General features: G+C 48.6%; 1 protein-coding gene across 2 annotated transcripts in view; it reads right to left on the reverse strand.

The window, feature by feature from the left end:
* UBTD1 (ubiquitin domain containing 1) overlaps positions 1 to 19,461 on the reverse strand; it is a 68,510-nt gene that overhangs the window by 48,438 nt on the left and 611 nt on the right. The gene's annotated exons all lie outside the window — the stretch shown is intronic.

Below are 19,461 nucleotides of genomic sequence, written 5' to 3' on the forward strand. Positions count from 1 at the left end.
TTTGCAACAGGCAAGTGGAGAAAAGGAGAACTTGAAGTTCAAGTGGGCTCTGGAGATGCCTGGCCCATGGCCCTCTCCTCCTCTAGTGGTTAGGAGAGTGCCCTGGGAGTTAGACTGATACAGGTTCTGGTCTGGTTCTGCCACTTACTCGTTGATGATGTTGAGCAAATTAAGCAACCTCTCTGGGCCTCTGTGTCCCCTGCTGTGAGAGGATGATCATACAACTTACTTCATTGAGTTACTACAAAGATTAAATGAGATAATACATGGAAAAGGTTTGGTACTACGTCTGGAAAACATTAAGTGAACATGGGAGATACTTCTAAGTGTTAGCCTTATTGTGCTTATTTCTCTCCTTGTTTCTCAACAGGAATTCAGGCAGCTGGAAGGGCAGTCTGGCAACCCTCTCATTCTCATTTCCTATTTATTGTCACAAGTGACATAAACTCTCCAGTCAAGGACAAGAACAGCTGGGCAGACCAGGGAGATGCACAGCTGCTGCACTTTAGAAAAAATAATGCTCCAAGGGGTCTGAGATTGGAAACGAGCAGGCAGGAGAAGACAAAAGATGGCTTGGGGTGGGAGAGAGCAGGCAGCTCTGCCAGAGGCTCCGTGGAGGGAAAATGAACAGAAATAGCCGAACAGGCTGGAAGGCAAGGAAGACACACATAGAAGCCAGGCCTTCCTGGAGAAAGGAAGCTGCAGGTGAGCTGGAGTAGCCTCGGGCCGACAGGCATGGCTCATACAGGAAAAGTAGGATGTGGGCTACAGAGGACAGCGGGCTGTGTCCTCGGGGAGGGGCAGCTAGGGAGAAAGAATCAGGCTGCCAGGCAGTCCTGGATGGAGCAAGGTCGGCACCAAACAGGAAGGAAGCCGCAGGTTCTCCCCTGTTGACCTCAGGTCCTCGCCTCAACCCCCATCTGCTTCCCCCAGCTCTGCAGGCCCCAGGATGCAGCTAGTATTCCAGTCTCTGCCACCATCTACTGTCCCCATCTGGGTCCTCTTCCCTAGGCCAGCAGCAAAACAGGATGCAGGTTTCAGCATTCCCCACTCTCCTGGTATCTTTGAAACAAGTGCTCCAAGATTTTCTCTCTGGGAAACAGGCCAAGGAGGCCAACACCATTCTCGGAGCGGCCCCTCCAGTTCCACACTAGGAAGTAAATGGGGTGTGTCTGTCCCCACTCAACCATGTCCCCTGTGGCCTCTTCACTTGCCCAGGAAGGAGAACACAGCCACCTCCCTCCTGCCTCGGCTCTGCTGCTGGTGTCCACACACATGGCACCACCAGGGATCTCAGAAGCCAGTGTGGGTGAAGGGATCCTACGCCTACGCGGTTGGTCATTCCTAGACCCTCAGACGTGAGGCCTGGGCAGCTGCTGTTCTCTACTCACCCCCAGGGACTGGGAACACGGTTGGCAGCAGGGTCACCGGCCAGAGATGCCCAGGAGACGGGTTGTGGTGGAGCCAGTGTCCAGTCACATCCCAGGGCCAGAAAAGAAGTCCCCCTGATCCCGCAGAGGGCCACTGGGCAGTGCCATGCCATGAGCGACCGCGGTCACAAAGCTGCCTGCATCCGCACGAGACTTCCCAGTGCACAGAGCCCTGTGACGTGCACAACCTCAGCCTTTCCTCACACCTCGGCAAGGGGACCGGGTAGAGACTGTCCCCACGTTGAAGATGAGGGAGCTGAGGCGACTTGGCCACTGTCACGGCTGCTGAGGGGCAGAGCTGGTGGGCCCAGGACCCATTCTCCAGCAGCTCCTCCTCTACCCAGGGACTTCCCTTCCTGCTGTAAATATCCCCAGGTCTCTCCACCCTCAGCCACCACCAGCAGGCTCTCCAGTGGAGATCCACTCCTCTGGCTGCCCATCTCTCTCCTTCCTCAAGCCCCAGTTGTACCAGGCCCCTCCCCAGAGCCCCTAACACTGGACCCTCACTCTGCTTCAGCCAGACTGTCGCCAAAGTTCGGGACCTCCTTCTTGAAAGGGTCTTCCATACCTCTTGCATTTCCACTCCTGACCCTCCCTTGCTGCCTGGAGTGCCACCAGTCTCCCAGGTGGTCTCCCTGTCTTCTATCCTGCCCTACCCCTTTCCCAGCTACCCCTGTCATCCTTGGAGTCCAGCAATGCCCTCCCAGGTGCCCTGCTTCTCCCTGGTCACAGGCTCCCTGTGGCTCCTCACACCTCCATGGCCCTGCCCCGCAGTCAGCATCCGAGGTGCCATCAGGCCCCACCTCTTACTGCCCTCCCCTCCCTGCACCCTGGCTTTGGTGCAGGTTGGTCCCTGCTCCCCCCAGCTGTCAAGGTGTTGCTCTCCAGTGTCCATAGCATCCCCTGACTGTAGGAGATGCGAGGAGATGGGTTTCTTTTTTTTTTTTTTTGAGACGGAGTCTCACTCTGTCGCCCAGGCTGGAGTGCAGTGGCACGATCTCGGCTGCAACCTCTGCCTCCCGGGTTCAGGCCATTCTCCTGCTTCAGCCTCCCGAGTAGCTGGAACTACAGGCGCTTGCCACCATGCCCGGCTAATTTTTTATATTTTTAGTAGAGACAGGGTTTCACCATGTTAGCCAGGATGGTCTTGAACTCCTGACCTAGTGATCCACCCACCTCGGCCTCCCAAAGTGCTCGGATTACAGGCATGAGCCACCGCGCCTGGCCGAGGAGGATGGATTTCTAATGTCTGCCCTGCCCAAAGCCCTGAAAGGGGTAGCCTCCCAGTCAACGAGGTCCAGCCCCCCACTGGCTGCCTGTGACCCAGAGAAGCCATCCACGGTGGCACTGGTGTGTTCAACCATGGAACATGCCGACACGTAAGAGGAGAAGCCTGGGTCCTCTGTAAGAGGGAGGCCAGGAGCAGATGCTCAGACAAAAGCAGAGAGGCCACACAGCTCCCCAAAGACAGGGCCGCCTCCACTCCTGACTGCCTTCCAGCCCCAGCTCCTAGGAGGCCAGGCTGCCTTGCCGAAATCCTTCCAACAAAGCCCCTTTCCCCTGAGTGAACCTGGAGGGGCTCCTGCTGACACCAGGCTTGGAGAGCCCCTGGCCCCCGCTGGTCTGACAGCCCCAACTGGAAAAGCCATGTATTTGGCAACAGGTGGGCTCTGCTGAGGGTCACTTCTTTCATTGTCTCCTTATGTGGCTATTAAATGTTCCACATAAACCCAGTTTCCTCCCTGGGACCAGAGCTCCTGATCAAAGCCTTGAGGAGCACCCGGCTTTGTGGTTGTCAAAGTTCCCCTGTTTGGAGCTGCCTCCGATCTGCATGGTATCAGAAGCGTCTCCTGCCAGACCTGTTTCATCACGTGTGACTCCATCCCTTGGCTGGAGCTGAGTAGACTGACGGTAGAGATGTGACCCAGGCTGTGCCAACCAGACTCTCTTTCTCCCATGGGAATACAGACTTTGGACTGGGAGATCTCAGTATATCTGAGTGTGGCTGGAGCTGCAGCAGGAACGTTTGGGACCGTGTGGGCTCAGGAGAGGGAAGCCAGGCTGCAGACAAGTGAAGGAAGCTCAAAGAGAAGCAGAGCTGAGAGAGAGGGAGAATCTAACAAGGTTTTTCTAATCCCTGTTTAAGGCCAGGCAGCAACCCTGCTGTGGGGTCCTGAGTCCCCCATGAAGCCCTATCATAAATCGCCCTTTTTGCTTAAGCTGGATTCAGTTGGTTTCTGTTACTTGCAATCAAGGAGCTCTAACACAGCTGGGATCTCCCTTGTGCTTCTCTGCTTCTCCAGGAATACAAAGCTGACGCTCTACAAATACTTGCTGAATGAAGAAAAACTGGCCCCACATTCTGGCTTTCCTGTATCTGCCAAAGGCACCACTGTGCTCGACAAATACTCTCTCTATAAAATGTGTAACTCAGCCACAGGCAACTTAAATTAAATGCTCTTTCCTTGCCTGAAATGCATTAAATCCTCATTTTCATCTCTTCTTTGGGGCAACTCAGTGCTAAAAAGAAAGGCAGGCAGAAGCAGGCAGAAAAAGAAACAGCCCTTCAACATGCAGGCCAGCAAGTCCAACTGCATCTGCAAACTGTGCTATGGCCTGGCTGCCCCAACTCCAGAAGACTCTGCCCTGAGATCTGTCCCTATGCCACACCCCCAGGCTACCCAAGATGATCATCAATGTCTCCAAAGGTCACAGAGCTTGCAACCCTGCTTATGTGTTATTTATGCCAGATCATATGCACGAGGCCAGACTCTCTGAAAGAAACCTCAGAGGATCAGCTTTCAGTGGTTTTCAAACTGTGTGCTCTCTAGGACCCCAGGACATAAGTGGAACCCTTTGGGGGGCCATTCTCTCCGGCTTCAACCAGTGCAGTACTCAGTTGGTTGTACATATCAAGCTACGTTGTAAGCTTACCCCAGAAAGGGTTCAAGTAGCTTTGAAAAACGGTACAAAATTCCCCTCCCAGACCAACTCCTTCATCACTCAGATGAGGAACCAGAGATTCACCAGCTTACACAGAGAGGGCAATGAAGATAAGACGACCTTGCCCCGGTTCCTTGGGGCTCCTGACCACACCCCACTGGATGAGTGCTGAATCCGAGGTGACCCTGCCTGCATCAGCGGAAGGGCAATGCTAACCAGCCTGAACAACATGGAGCTGTCCTGATGCTAGTCCTCCGCTATATATAGTTTCTCCCCTGAAATGACCTCATGCAGCAGCAAAGGTTTGTGGTGTGGCAAAACCGGCTGTGTCCCCAACAATTCTAGGGGAGGAGAACTGCTTAAGAAACTGGGCAGTAAATGGAAAAGAGAGGAATTTTGGGGATGGGGAGGGATGAGGGTGGCAGGTGGGGAACAAGCTTTTGAGACAATTCAGGAGAAATTATTTCTCTGAGCCCCCCGGGCAGCAGTGGAGAATGGTAAACCTGAGACTCTCATGCAGTGGGTAATGAAAGAGTCCCAAGTCTGGGGTGGTAAAGCCAGTGCTTCGTCCCAGGCTCCCATCCTGCCTGCTCACAGATGTTGAGTGTCTCTTCTCAAACAACTACATTCATCTGCACCCCTTGAGCAAGAACCAACAGAGGCTCCCTTTGACCTAAGCATCCCCATATACTATTCAATACCTTCCATAATCTTGGTGGACACAATAGATTTGATCTTAATGCCTTAAAAAAAAAAGAAAGGAAGAAAGAAAAGAAAAGAAAAAGAGGCACCTGTAATCCCAGTACTTTGGGAAGCCAAGGTGGGAGAAGTGCTTGTGGCCAGGAGTTTGAGACCAGCCTGGGCAACATGGCGAGACCCCATCTCTATAAAAAATACAGAAATTAGCTGGGTGTGGTAGTCCGCACCTGTAGTCTTAGGTACTCAGGAGCTGGGGTGGGAGGATCACTTGAATGCAGGAGTTCAAGGCTGCAGTGAGCTATAATAGCTCCACTGCACTCCAACCTGGGCAACAGAATAAGACCCTATCTCTAAATAAAAAGAAACAGGCAAATAAATACCAAATGAGAATGGAGACTCTGTCTGGGTAGGAGTACAAACATTTTCTTCTTTGAGCTTTCTCATATCGTTCACATTTTTCACATGAGCACACATTACTTTTACAATAAAGAAGATTGTACTGCTTGCTTCTCTCCAACCTGCACCACTTCCTCAAATCACTAACCCTTCTACAAACTATGCCCACTCACTCCCAGTATCTGTCCTATCCCAATCCCCTAGGAAGCAACTTGAGTCCCACCACCTTCAGAAATCTTCCCTCTGTAACTCGAGTTCCCAGGGACCTCTCTCATCCCAACTCTTTTTAAAAGGGTCTACACGTTGCCTTTGTCTCAACTTGTCTACACTGTATGACTTAGCACTTGTCTACATGCTGTCTTGTTTGAAGTGGTATTACACCTTTATTTGTCTTTGCTTCCTCTCCCAAGTAGACCATAAGCCATCTGGATGATGAGATATACATATGTGCACACACATTTGCAGGAATGAGGCAGGGTGGAATTTTAGAAAGGGCACAGGAAAGGCAGTCAGATTTCCTGGATCGGATACCAGCACCACCTCTGTGCAGAGCAGACCACAGACAGTGGCTTGACCCCTCTGAACTAGTCCCAAGTTCTTCCAGCTGAATTCCCCAGCAATACCAATTCCCTCCCTCTAAAAGGCAAGGAAAGATTCTGTGCAAGCCTGCCAACCTCACGAGTTTTGAAAAAGAGATCATTTAATCTCTAGAATTGAGGCCCCAGGTGCAGCCTGCAAAAGGGGTCCCCATCCATCCCTACCCAAACTAGCACCAGAGGGTGGTCCAGACACATGAAGGACAGGGCCTTTGGGCAGAAGTCTCTCCTTGCACACTTGCCCTGGGCTATGGCCCCATCACAGACAAATGCCCAAGGAACAGTACTATCAAAAGCAGCAGGCTGAACACTTCTGTCCAGGGCTGCAGAAAAACTGCTTGGTGCTCAGTGATGGATCAGACATCTAGGCCCTGAATCTTCCATGGGACATGGGTCACAGCAGGACACAGCTAGGCTCAGCTGCAAACAGGAGGGGTCAGCTGCAGATTCAAGGGCCCAATGTAGCTTTGCTTTTGCCTACTGACCCTGAAGACTGGCCCATTCTGTCCTTAGGAAGACAGCATAAATAACAGTGCATACAGCATGTGGGTTCTAAGAAATGTCATTTGGGCCTTATAAAAAGTCATACAAGCAATAAGTTATGGCCAAATAAGGCCTCCTGTTTCCTCAGTAGCCAGACATGGACCAGGCAACAGCAGGACTATCACACTGAGCCAGACCTAAATGAGCTCTTGGCTCTGTGGATCTGATATGAGAGTAGAGGGGAGAAGGGCAAAGAGGAAATGGAGGAGTCAGCCTGGGGTGTAAACACACAGTGCAAAGAGCTGGTGTCCCCCCGGGAACTGCCTCCTCAGCTCCCCTGGACCCTTGGCTCTGTGTGTTATGGATCTGCTGCCTGGGCCAGGGGCCAGGGATGGGGACATGTGGAAATAGATTTGGAAAAAATAAAACCAACCACAGAAACTCCAGTATTATTCAGTCCGTCACTCTGAACTCCTTGAGGAGATGAACTGACTCTCCATGCTGTGTTCTCCTCCCCAACACAGTAGCTGGGATAAGGCCGATGTAGTAAATATTGAGAGGCAGTTTCCCATAGCGGCTAAGGTGTAAGCCCCCAGGATACAACTCCCAGGATTCAAACAGCAGCTCCTCTACTGTCATGAGCAAGTGTCTCAACACTCTCCCCACAGCCTCAGTTTCCTCATCTGTAAAATGGACATAAATTAGGCCTGCCCTTACAGGGTAGATGTGAAAACTGTAAATAGTGATGTCAAGAATCTAGTAGACTGCCTACCACACACATGGTAGGAGATTAATAAATTACAATGATTTCAGTGATGGCAATTCCTGGAGCTGCTGTGAAGGCTCAGGAAATGAAAAGCTCATCCATGTGACAGTCCATTTTGGGGGAACAGAGCGCTTTCACTAAGTTAAAAAAAAATCAATGCCATGTGTAGTATCCCATATAATAAAGGACAGTGTGGTCTGTGTCCCAGACACTGCGTGGGAGGTAGGAAGAGGTGGAAGGAGGGACAAATCCATGAAAGTTGTCACAAAGTACACTTTCTGGCACATTCGGATATATAGTGCAAGAATTGGCAGAAGTAGACTATTTGCTAGTCATGAGTGGCAGTGACATCAGTAAACCAGCGATACCTGTTTAGGGCCCAGGGAGTCCTTTGTTGAAGTTGACAGTCAGGTGGGTATTGCGTGGAAGGAACCTGAGACTGATGACCCAAATATTTCATTCTCACTGCGTGTACCCCCACCCCCCCAGACACACAGTTAACATCACTGAACCTCTCCCCTAAAGGAGAATCTCTACCTCAGTGGACTATCAGGAGGATTAGATGAGATGTGTGTAAGTACCTACTACAGTGCCTGCTGCACAATCAGTGCGCAATCAGTAGCAGTATACAAGAAATCGAACAGCAATTTTGAATCTAGGTATGCGGGGATGCTCATCAAGTGTGAAAGAGGCTCTGATGTGGAAGTTTATCAGCAGTGCCTTGGAAGTTCACAGAGGAGGTATCTGTGGCTGACAATGTGTATCAGAGAAATGCACAAAGCTCCAGGAAGGAAGCCCTGGGGACTCGGAGGTGTTCTGCCAAGCTGAAGATGGGCCACCACAAACAGAGGGCACTCACAGCCTTGACCTACTGGCAAGAAATGTTTCCATCTATGTGGAGATAGCCTAGAGAAGTAGCCTCTGGTTGTTGCTGAGATCAGCAAGAGTTGTATGTAGGGTGTGTTGCAAGTGATTTGCTACTAATGAGAGCTGATTCAAGCTGGATTCAAGGCTATCTCTATGCTAATGACACTATCTTGCAACTTGCTTCGGATTTGCCTTCCTGAATAAAAGGGTCGAATAGTAGATAACCCAGGACACACTGAAGAAGTCAGGTTTTGCATATGAACTTCACTGGCCATATATCTCAACATAGGGGGAAGTGTAAGGCTGGGGGCAGCTGGCTATAATGTAGCATCAAGCATGGTGAGAATAGTAAAAATAATAACTAATGCTTACTGAGTAGGTAATATGTCCCAGGCACCATTCTCAAGACCTGATGTGCAGTAACTCATCTAATTCTTATGACAACCCTATGGAGTAAATACTGTTATCTCCATTTCACAGATAAGAAAACTGAGGCCTCAAAATTCAAAATAACTTGCCCGAGGTTACATAGCTAATGAGTTGGAGGAGCTGGGAAAATAAAATGCAAATTGCTACTAAATGAATAAAACATTTGTCATAATGACCTGTCACCAAAGGAAAACTATTTTATAGATGTTCTCTTTGACAGACATCAGGTTTTACAAATCAAAGGAAATTCATGGCTGGGCAAGGTGGCTCATGCCTGTAATTCCAACACTTTGGGAGGCTGAGGTGGGTGGACCACTTAAGGCCAGGAGTTTGAGATCAGCCTGGCCAACATGGTGAAACCCCATCACTACTAAAAATACAAAAAAATGAGCTGGGTGTGGTGGCACACACCTGTAATCCCAGCTACTCAGGAGGCTGAGGCACAACAGTCACTTGAACCCAGGAGGCAGAGGTTGCAGTGAGCTGAGATTGTGCCATTGCACTCCAGCCTGGGCAATAGAGTGAGCTCTGTCTAAAATAAAGAAAAAAAAAAAAAAAAAGGCCAGGCACAAGCATGGTGGCTCATGCCTGTAATCCCAACACTTTGGGAGGCCGAGGTGGGCGGATCACGAGGTCAGGAGTTCAAGACCAGCATGGCCAACATGGTGAAATCCCGTCTCTCCTACAAATACAAAAAAATTAGCTGAGTGTGATGGTGTGCACCTATAATCCCAGGCACCTACAAGCCTACTCAGGAGGCTGAGGTAGGAGAATCGCTTGAATCCAGGAGGCGGAAGTTGCAGTGAGCCGAGATCGTGCCATTGCACTCCAGCCTGCGCAACAGAGCAAGACTCCGTCTCAGGGTGGGGGAAAAAAAAGGAAATTCATGGCCAGCCCTTGTGATTGCACTCTGACTCCAAGGGATGAGCCAGAGGGTGACCAGAATAGAAGGTGACTAGGGAGGACTAGGGAGGCTCTACTATGCTCCTCCTAAAAGTGGGGGTGGAACAAGGGTCAGTAATAAGTCATCAGCGGAACAATGAGCTCTGCATTGTTCCCCATCTAAGCATCCGCTGTGCTGTGTGTGGGCACTGTGCTGATCACATCGCACACACACATGATCACATTTCATGCCTGACTACTCTAAATGATGTACGCTTACCCCATTTTATGGATGCAGAAACTGAGGCTCTGCAAAGAAAGTGGTGGAACCGCTGCCCTCTCTAAGACTTCTGCCACTTATTCAGTCAATAACCTTGAGTATCTTAACATCCTCACCAAGTCTCAGTGTCCTCATCTATAAAATGGGAAAAATGAGTCCTGCCTTGCCTATCTAACAGGATGGCTGTGGGGATCAAATGATATGTAATACTTGAGAAAGCATTTTGAAACCCACAAAATGCTGAGCAAAGCAAGAGATCGTTAATCTTATTAATTACAAAGAGTGACACCTGATTCTGCAAGCACTTTGCTAACATGACTCTCTGTGCCTCTTTTCCTTTGGGAATTTGGGAATAATTCAAAGTTTGCAGAGTGAGGACAATCTTTTCTTCAAGTCCCTGGCATCTGGGTGTTGGAAAGCGGAGGTTTGCTCTGGGAGAAGGAGCAGGAAACAACAATATTTGCATTCTACTTGTGTTTCTCTTTAGGCACACAATCTTGGCTGAGATTCTATTGACTCTAGCACACCGAGCCCTCAAACAACATTCAACGCATATTTATTGAGCACCTACTATGTGCCAAGCACTTTGATCCAAGATGATGGACTCACATGGCTTCTAGGTGTGGAGGTGGTGGTCTGGGGGTGGGGAACTTAAAGGAGGAAGGGACAGCAATGGGAAAGGAAAGCAGTGGCTATAGTCCTTGGAGTTTTGCAGACTTCACAGCTGACCTACCAGCTTCTTTCCATGGGGGTGGGGTGGGAGCTTGTCAGGGCTCACAGCACAATGGAATGAGCTGTGAGCACTAGAATGAATCAACATCCTCAGGCTGAGTTCCAGCTCTGCCTCTTAGCATCATAACCACTGGCAATCCACTCACTTTCCTGGCCATCAGCTTTCCCATATGTAAAATAGGTAGGCATGTTCCCATAGGTAAAATAGGGAGAATCAAATGAGATGATGTTTGTGAAGGGATCCAGCGAAGTGGTGCCTGAAGGTGCTCAATAATAAACTCACTAAAAAACAAAACAAAACAAAAAAAGTGTTCTCTTCTTCCCATTCTCACGAGGACAAACTACACACTGGCCCAAAGCATGGGCTCTGAGATCAGACACCTGGGTTCCAGTCCTGGCTCTGCAGTTTACAAGCTGTGTGACCTTAGGCAGCAGACATTACCTTTCTAAGGCTCAGCTTCTTCATCTGTGAAAAAGTGATAACAGAATCCACCCACAGGGTGGTTGTGAGGATTAACCCAAATACTGCACGTGATGCTCCTCGTACATGGCAAACACCCTGCAAAGGTGAGCTGCTGCTAATTACATCTCTATGAGCCTTTAAAAACAACAAAACTTCAAGTACGCAGGCTGGTAACTAAGATTCAGGCTACTTGATTAGTGACTGGCTGCCTAGGCACCATTCACCCTTTGCTCCTGGTCCCAAGACTCCCAGAGGAAAAAGGTACAAACGAGGAGTCATCCCTGTCCCCTCAGTCTCCCTCCCCACACCTTGCAGAAGGTGTTCCAGCCCCTTTCCTGCCAGGTCCCTCTTTTTTTTTTTTTTTTTTTTTTTTTTTTTTGAGACAGAGTCTTGTTCTGTCGTTAGGCTTGAGTGCAGCGGTGCAATCTTGGCTCACTGCAACCTCTGCCTCCCAGGTTCAAGCAATTCTCCTGCCTCAGCCTCCTGAGTAGCTGGGATTACAGGCACATGCCACCATGCCCAGCTAATTTTTTTTTGTATTTTTAGTAGAGACGGGGTTTCACCATGTTGATCAGGCTGGTCTCGAACTCCTGACCTCATGATCTGCCCAGCTCAGCCTCCCAAAGTGCTGGGATTACAGGCATGAGCCACCGTGCCCAGGCAATTTTTTTTTTTTTTTAAATAGAGACGAGGTCTCACTATGTGGCCTGGGTTGGTCTTGAACTCCTGGCCTCAAGCAATCCTCCTGCCTTGGTCTCCCAAAGTGCTGGGATTATAGGTGTAGGCCACCATGCCCAGCCTCTATGCACAATTCTAACACACTCAGATGTCTGTTTTCCCAGAGATTTGGAGGGACTGCTCTCTGAGCCCAGCATAAATGATCCCTACATGATAAACCACTTCACACCCATTAGGATGGCTATGATAAAACCAATCCAAACCAAATCAACAAAAAGCAGAAAATAACAAGTGTTGGTGAAGACGTAGAGAAACAGGAACTCTTGCACCCTGTTGGTGAGAATATAAAATGGTGCAGCTGCTGAGGAAAGTGTTATGGGGGGGTTATTCAAAAAATTAAAAATAGAATTAACATTGGATCCAGAAATTCCATCTCTGGGTATATACACAAAATAACTGAAAGCAGAGACTCAGAGAGCATTCACCTTTTGCTCCTGGTTTGCACACCCATGTTCAACAGCAGTATTATTTACAATAGCCAAAAGGTGGAAGCAACCCAGGGGTCCATCAATGGAGGAATGAATAAGCAAAATGTGGTATATACATACAATGGAATATTACTCAGCCTTAAAAAGGAAGGACATTCTGACACATGCTACACCATGGAACCTTGACAACATTATGCTAAATGAAACAAGCCAGCCACAAAAGGAGAAATACTACATGATTCCACTCATATGAGGTATCCAGAGTAGTCAAACTCATAAAACAGAAAGCAGAATATCAGTTGCCAGTGGCTGGGGGGAGGAAGAAATGGATAGTGCTTAATGGGTAAAGAGTTTCAGTTGGGGAAAATGAAAAAGTTCTGGAGATGGGTACTGGTGATGGTTGTACAACAATAAGTACAAAGAATGTACTCATGCTACAAAACTATAGACTGAAAAACTTGCTGTTACATACAAGTAAATTTTATATCATATCCAGGTAACCACTTAGAAAAAAAAAAGGAAAGAAAAAAAAGAGAAGTGACTACTGTCTACCAGGCAGAAGACACAGCAATGATTGTAGGTGGAAACATGAACCCCCAAAGCACAACAGCTGGGAACCACGTAGTTTGGGGCCCACTGCCCTAGAGTCTCACAAGTCCCATGGCCTCACACTATTATAAGCACAGTAACTGACCGGGTAGGACTGGCTCTTCTCACTCAGAGCCTTGAACAGGATTTAAGAGCCTTCCTGCAGTGCCAGTGTTGCTACTTGGAACCTTGAGGCAGGGCACTCCCGGAATGGGCTCTCCCCCAGCAATTTCCCTCTGCCCACCACTAACTAGTGGTGTAATTACACTAACAAAATCTCTTTTCATCCAGGGTCTCACTTTAATCTTACAACCTCTCTGAAAGGTGATCAGGGTGGCAGTCACCCCATGGCACAAATGGGGAAACTGAGGCTCAAAGAGATCAAGAGGCTTGTCCAAAGTCACACAAACAACTAGGAAGGAGTAGAGACCCTAGGCTTCATTTTCCACCAATGCCAGATGAAACTCTCTGTTGGGACCTCATATCTGAGCACACTGTGTAGCCATGAAAGTAATTTTTAAACCACCATTAGCTTATTTTATCTCCATAACATCTCTCTGAAGGAAACTGGAAATATTATCTTTTTAAAATGGAGGATCAACTGAGGAAGAAACAAATGACCTGCCCAAGATTACCACTCAAGAAAGTGGCAGAGACTAGACCTCCTCTCCTTTGAATACACTTGACCTCAACCACTTCCCTATAATATCTTGACCTCCGCACACTCACAACTTAAAGGAGCACATGCAGTTTTTATGTAGGTTGCACCATGTTTCTGTGAACTAGGCAGGGGACAGACATACCTTTGTTCTCTTTCTAATGGCTGGGCAAGAAAAAAGAGGTTATAGAAATCTTTAGGTTCCTTTTCAGCTCTACAATTCCATGATTCTAAAAATTCTCCAGCAAGTTGAAGGAAAAGAGAGGCCTGGAATTCACATCACCTAACTTCCTCCCTTGTAGTCTATTAGGCCACCCTATCCCTGCCCTGCGAGTTAAGGACTACAAACATCACGTGTGCCTGGAAGAGGGAGGTCCACTCTGACATAGGTGCACACATAAAATGGCAAGAAGGTGCTACTGCCTGGTTAGGACCCCAATAGTGAGCTTCACTTTGCCCTCCGGCTTCAGCCCTGGTATCTCCCAGCAAGAGGCACCCAAACCACAAGAGTCATATATATCCCAGGTATCTGAGAACTTACCCAAGCCTGGGGCAAGAGAGAAGCCAGTTCCCAAGAGAGAAGCCAGTTCCAGAGACAGAACACCACTCTGAGGTTGCAGTTTAAGTCCCTTCATTAAGATACCTGCCTTAACACCCATCTAAGGTAGGAGATCAATCAGATGTGTTCATTTATGCTTTTCTATAGACTTCACCAACTCTAGTTTTATCCAACAAATACTTACCAGGCACTGCTCTTGGTATCACAGAGTGAACAAATAAAAATCTCTGACAATATGGAGCAAGGGGAGACAGCCAATATCAGAGGATGACATAAGCAATGGAGCAAAATAAAACAGGAAAGGGAGGTACATAATGCTGAGAGCAGGTGATAGAGGGAAAGGGATAATTTTAAATGAAATGGCCTGGGAGGGTTTGACTCCTTAAATAGGAGACTGGGACAAGGAGAGAGAGGGACCTATTCAGATATCAGGGCGTTGAACAAGGCGATGGAGAGCATGAGATGGCTTAAGAAAGGTAAGGAGGTGAAAATCATATCATATCTCGTAGACCAACACAAGAACTCTTGAATGAGATGCGGTGTCACAGGAAGGCTTGAGCAAAGGAGTAATGAAATCTGACTTACAGTTTAGAGTATCACACTGGCTGCTGGGATGGAAATAGTCTGTCGGGAGACAAGGGAGGCAGCAGGAAGGTCAGTTCACAGGCCAGTGGTAGCTCAGACCAGGGTGAAAGTGGTGGAGATGGTCAGAGTCAGATTCAGGACATATTTAAGGCAAAGCCAACAGGATTTATTGATTAAATGGATGTGAAGTGTGAGAGAAAGGGAGAAGTCAGAGATGACAAGAATTTTAGGGGCCCTGGCAACTGGAAGGATGAAATCATCATGAACTGGGATGGGAAAGACTTTGGGAGATACAGGGATGGGATGGGGGTTCATTCTGTTTTGGACATGTTAAACTGAGAAACCTTTTAGACAGCAGGTGTGGTGAGCAGGCAGCAGAATATCCAAGGCTGAAGTTGCAGAGAATGGGCTGAAATTGTAAATGTGGGAGGAGTCACCAGCATATATAATACTACATAATTCTATGTATGATCATGTGTAATTTGCATGACTATATGTTTACTGTCTGCCCCCTGTAAGAGTGTAAGCTCCATGTGGCCAAGGACCACGTCTGTTCACAGCCAGCAGGGTGCTTGGCACTCAGTACATATTTACTGAGCAAATGGAGAAGTTGCCCAATTACTCCCTCAAGAATAGCCACACAGCCCACACAAGAAGCAGACTCTCTTGCAACCACAGTGCCAAGCCCAACCAGCCCCAAACAGGGCCCTGGGTCTGTCCACCCTGAGCTTGAGATTCCAGAATGTAAGTGGATACGCCTGGCACATCACAGAGTCAGATATTTGGGTTTCAGCCCTGCCACATTCTCAAAGGGTGGAGCTGGGCAAGAGACTTGCCTGTTCTACCACCTCTACCTCTCCCTGGAGTGGCTGGGGGAGAGGCTGCTTCACCCAGTTCATGGGCAGAGATATTTATCTACTTAGTGTATATGTATGGGGTGGCAAGAGCCCCCACCAAAGGAGTAAATCCCCAAGTATTCTCCAAAGCATACAAGAACCACCCAGCACCTGAAGGAGAAGAACACAAACCTACTGGGGGATGCATTAAGAGTAACAATCCAAAAAAAATTTTTAAGGCTGAGTGTGGCGGCTCACGCCAGTAATCCCAGCACTTTGGGAAGCCAAGGTAAGAAGATTACTTGAGGCCAGGAGTTTCAGACCAGCCTGGGCAACATAGCAAGACTCCATCTCTACAAAGAATAAAAAGTTAGCTGGGCGTGGTGGTGCACACCTGTAGCCCTGGCTACTGGGGAGACTGAGGGGAGAGGATCACTTGAGCTCAGGAGTTAAAGGCTGCAGGGAGCTATAACTGCACCACCATACTCCAGCCTGGGCGAGAGAACAAGACCCTCTCTCCCAAAAAAAAAAATAATAATAATTATATATATATATATATATATATATACATACACATACACACGCACATATGAGTGACAATCACAAAACTTGATGAGATGAGAGGACCTCTCCCTTCTCCCTAATGCAAGAATCCCTGACCAGACAGTATTGTGTCTCTGCTTTATCTACCAAGTGACTAAGAAGGCAGAACTAAGGACAAAGGGTGACATTACAAGCCATAAAGATTTCACCTCAATAACTTTCTAGCTTTAAACAGCTGCCTTTGTGAAGATGATAAAACAGCTCTGATGATCATGTATAACCCTCCCCCTTTCTGAAATATTGAAAGTGTGACCCAGAAAGGTTAGATGACTTGCCCACGGTCACTGAGTTATAGGCCCAGGACTAGAACTCAGGTCCTAGCTCCTGTTGAGGCTTTCTTCCCACTACATTAGTGCCAAAGGAAGGTAATAGTTACAGTGGTGCTGGGGGAGTTTTAGGCGTTAGTCTTACAACATAGAACTATGTCCTTGTCAAAGGAAAAGCCACAGATGTTACAGGAATGCCAGGTGCGCTGTGGAGTTAAGACGGATTCCTTCCCTTGTACCAAATTTGTCATCCTACAGAGTTCCCCTTGGCTTTGGACTTTATGAATAAAGCTATTCATAGTAGGACCCACAGAACTAAAGCAATGATAAACTAGCAGGTTAAAAAAATGCAGATATATGAAAAATGCAGATGGTAGGATGAAGTTGAGTTTGCTTTCTAAAATCAACAAATACTGAGTGAGTGCTACCTCTGTACAACTCATCGTGTTAAGTGCTGAATGTGTGTGTGCACGTGGCTATATGAGTGAGAGAGACATATACTACAAGGATAAGACAGAACCCAGGTCTTCGAGGCTTGCAATGTAGTTGCTGATAAAAGACTGTAAACATCAAAGACACGACTAATAATACAGAGTACATAATTGTTAAGTAAGTGGCATAGATAATGTGTCTGCAGGAGTTCTCAGAAGGAGCAATCACTTCCACGGGGTATGTGTGGTGGGGTGCGGAGGGAGGGGGAAATGGCACACTTGTCAGGCAAGGTGCTTCAAACAAGATACAGCACTTGAAGTGAACCCAAGGGATGAAAGACTCTCGACAAGAAGGAAATGGCACGAGCAAACACTGGTGGTCTTAATGTCAGAGAAGGGAAAGAAATCAGGACTTAAAAGAAAGGACTGGCCCACACTTGAACAGCCTTGAAAGTTAAAGTACTTGTAGGAGTGAGAAAGCACAGAAAGGTGTTTTGTTGTTGTTGTTGTTTTGGTTTTTTTTTGAGACAGAGTCTCGCTCTGTCACCCAGGCTGGAGTGCAGTGGCGCAATCTCAGCTCACTACAACCTCTGCGAAGCTTCCAGTTCAAGCAATTCTTCCTGCCTCAGCCTCCTGAGTAGCTGCGATTACAGGCGCCTGCCACCACGCCCGGCTAAGTTTTGTATTTTTAGTAGAGACAGAGTTTTGCCATGTTGGCCAGGATGGTCTCGAACTCCTGATCTCAGGTGATCCACCTGCCTTGGCCTCCCAAAGTGCTGGGATTACAGGCATGAGCCACCACACCTGGCCAAGTACAGAAATATTCTGAACACAGAACTATAAAATCTGGAAGAAGTTAATTTAACAAATGTCTTCTGAGGGGACAACTGTGTGTAGGACTGGATGATGACTGAAGATGAAGTTGCCTTTGCGGGGTACCTCACTTCAGCCTGAGACAAGGGTTGACTTGAGGTGAGAAGGGTACGAAGTGGGGTGGCAAGGGGCAGGTTTGCAAGACCCGCGGAAGGAAGACCCAGCAGACTCCAGTGACTGACTGGCTGAGAGGCAGGCGACAAGGAAGCAGAGAAAGTCATGAGAGAGAGAGCTCTTCACAGCCTAAAGTTAGGCAGCTGGAAGAACATAAGAGTAAAGAAGGAAAGCTGGTGGACAGGGAGCGATGGAGGGCCTGTTTTTGGAGGTGTTAAATCTGGGAATATCTATATCGCAGTGTCCAGTGGGCATCTAGAGATGGGGTTCTGGGGTTCAAGAGAGAAGAGCTGAAGATTAAGCATAGGGGTCTTCCCAATGGACAAAGAGTTGTGGGATTGAACAAGATTTCTCTGGGAGAGAGTGTAATAAGAGAAAAAACAGAATGTCAAACTTAAGCACCAGTGCGCCCCCAACCTAGAAGGTGATGGTGGAAAGGGGTGTTCAGAAAGGAAAACCAAGACAGTCTGATGCCAAGAAAGGAAGAGGGAGAATGTCTCGTAGGAGAGAGTTGTCAACAGCAAAAAATGCTGCAAAATCAATTATGGGGACTGAACACATATTTGTTGAACAAATGAATGAATGAAAGCAAGCCAGCCCTTGGTTTTGAGAGTCATCTCTCCTCAGTCAGAAGAATGGCCAGTTACCTTCAGACAAGAGAATTTCAATAAGTTTTACTGCATCCTTTCCATAAAAACACATTTCTGCCTCCACAAGTCATCCTCTCCATACGCAGACATCCTTCCCTGCTTCCCCTAGTTCCCCCATCTTCCTTCCCAGTTTCCGCAACCCAAGCAACACACCTTCCGTGTCAAGGGAGACAGGAAACTCCAACTAGAGTTTCCACTTCATTAACAACTCTGCCTGTGGCTCCACTTACATAAGGGGATATGTGGCAATGGGGTGGGAGAGGAGGCTGAGTTCTAGCCCCAGCTGAGCTCCTAACTAGCTGTGTGACTTTGGACAAGGTGCTCAACCTCTCGGGATCTGGGCTTTGACATAGAGAGGAGATAGGTCCATCTGGAATCCAGATAAGTTTTGAATGTCCCTTTGAGCTCTCAAGTCTACGACATTATTCCCAGCAGGTCCTTGCAACACCCTCAAAGAAGGAAGTGAGTGTAAGACCCAGAAAAATGACCGACAGACCTCTTCCCGGGGCGAAATGCCAGGGCAGGCGGGGTGTACCATGAAAGTGAGAAAGCGTTGCGCGGGCCTCGAGGATCACCAGCGAGCGATCTCACTCCCAAAGCTGGGAAGGATCCCAACAATCCCGAGGGTGACTCTCACCCCGCACCCCATCTTTTATAGACTCCCAGACGGCCGAGAGGCTCTAAAAACCCCTGCGGGAAAAATAAAGATTTCTTTCCCAGAGTCCTGCGCTGCTTTGCAAGTCGGATTCCGGCAGACACTATCTGCAGACCGATAATGACACAGTCTTTGGAAGGAGCGACTGTTCTCGCCTCGCTCGCTCCGAGTTCTAGGGACGCCTGGCTGCCCGCGCCGTGCCCCGACGGGCCGGTGTCCGACCCCAGCCGGAGCTGCCAGGCCAGCGGCGCCCTCGCCCCCGGGCCTCCTCCCGATCCGTCGGCCCCGCTGCGGTCTGCAAACATTTCCTGCCCCCACCCCCACCAGGAGCTTCCCAGTTGGAGAGAGTTGGTCGCGCAGCCGGCTCAGTGCTCGCAGTTGCCCCAACTCAGCTCCCCCGGCCGCCTGGCGCTGGGGAGCGGCCCCGTCTGGCTGCGGAGCAGCCCATCGGGGAAACCCAAGCGCCAGCACCAGTGGGGAGTCCATCGGTAAGCCCAGGACTCGGGCGAGG

Source organism: Symphalangus syndactylus, chromosome 2, assembly GCF_028878055.3.
Source record: "Symphalangus syndactylus isolate Jambi chromosome 2, NHGRI_mSymSyn1-v2.1_pri, whole genome shotgun sequence".
Lineage (NCBI taxonomy): Eukaryota > Metazoa > Chordata > Mammalia > Primates > Hylobatidae > Symphalangus > Symphalangus syndactylus.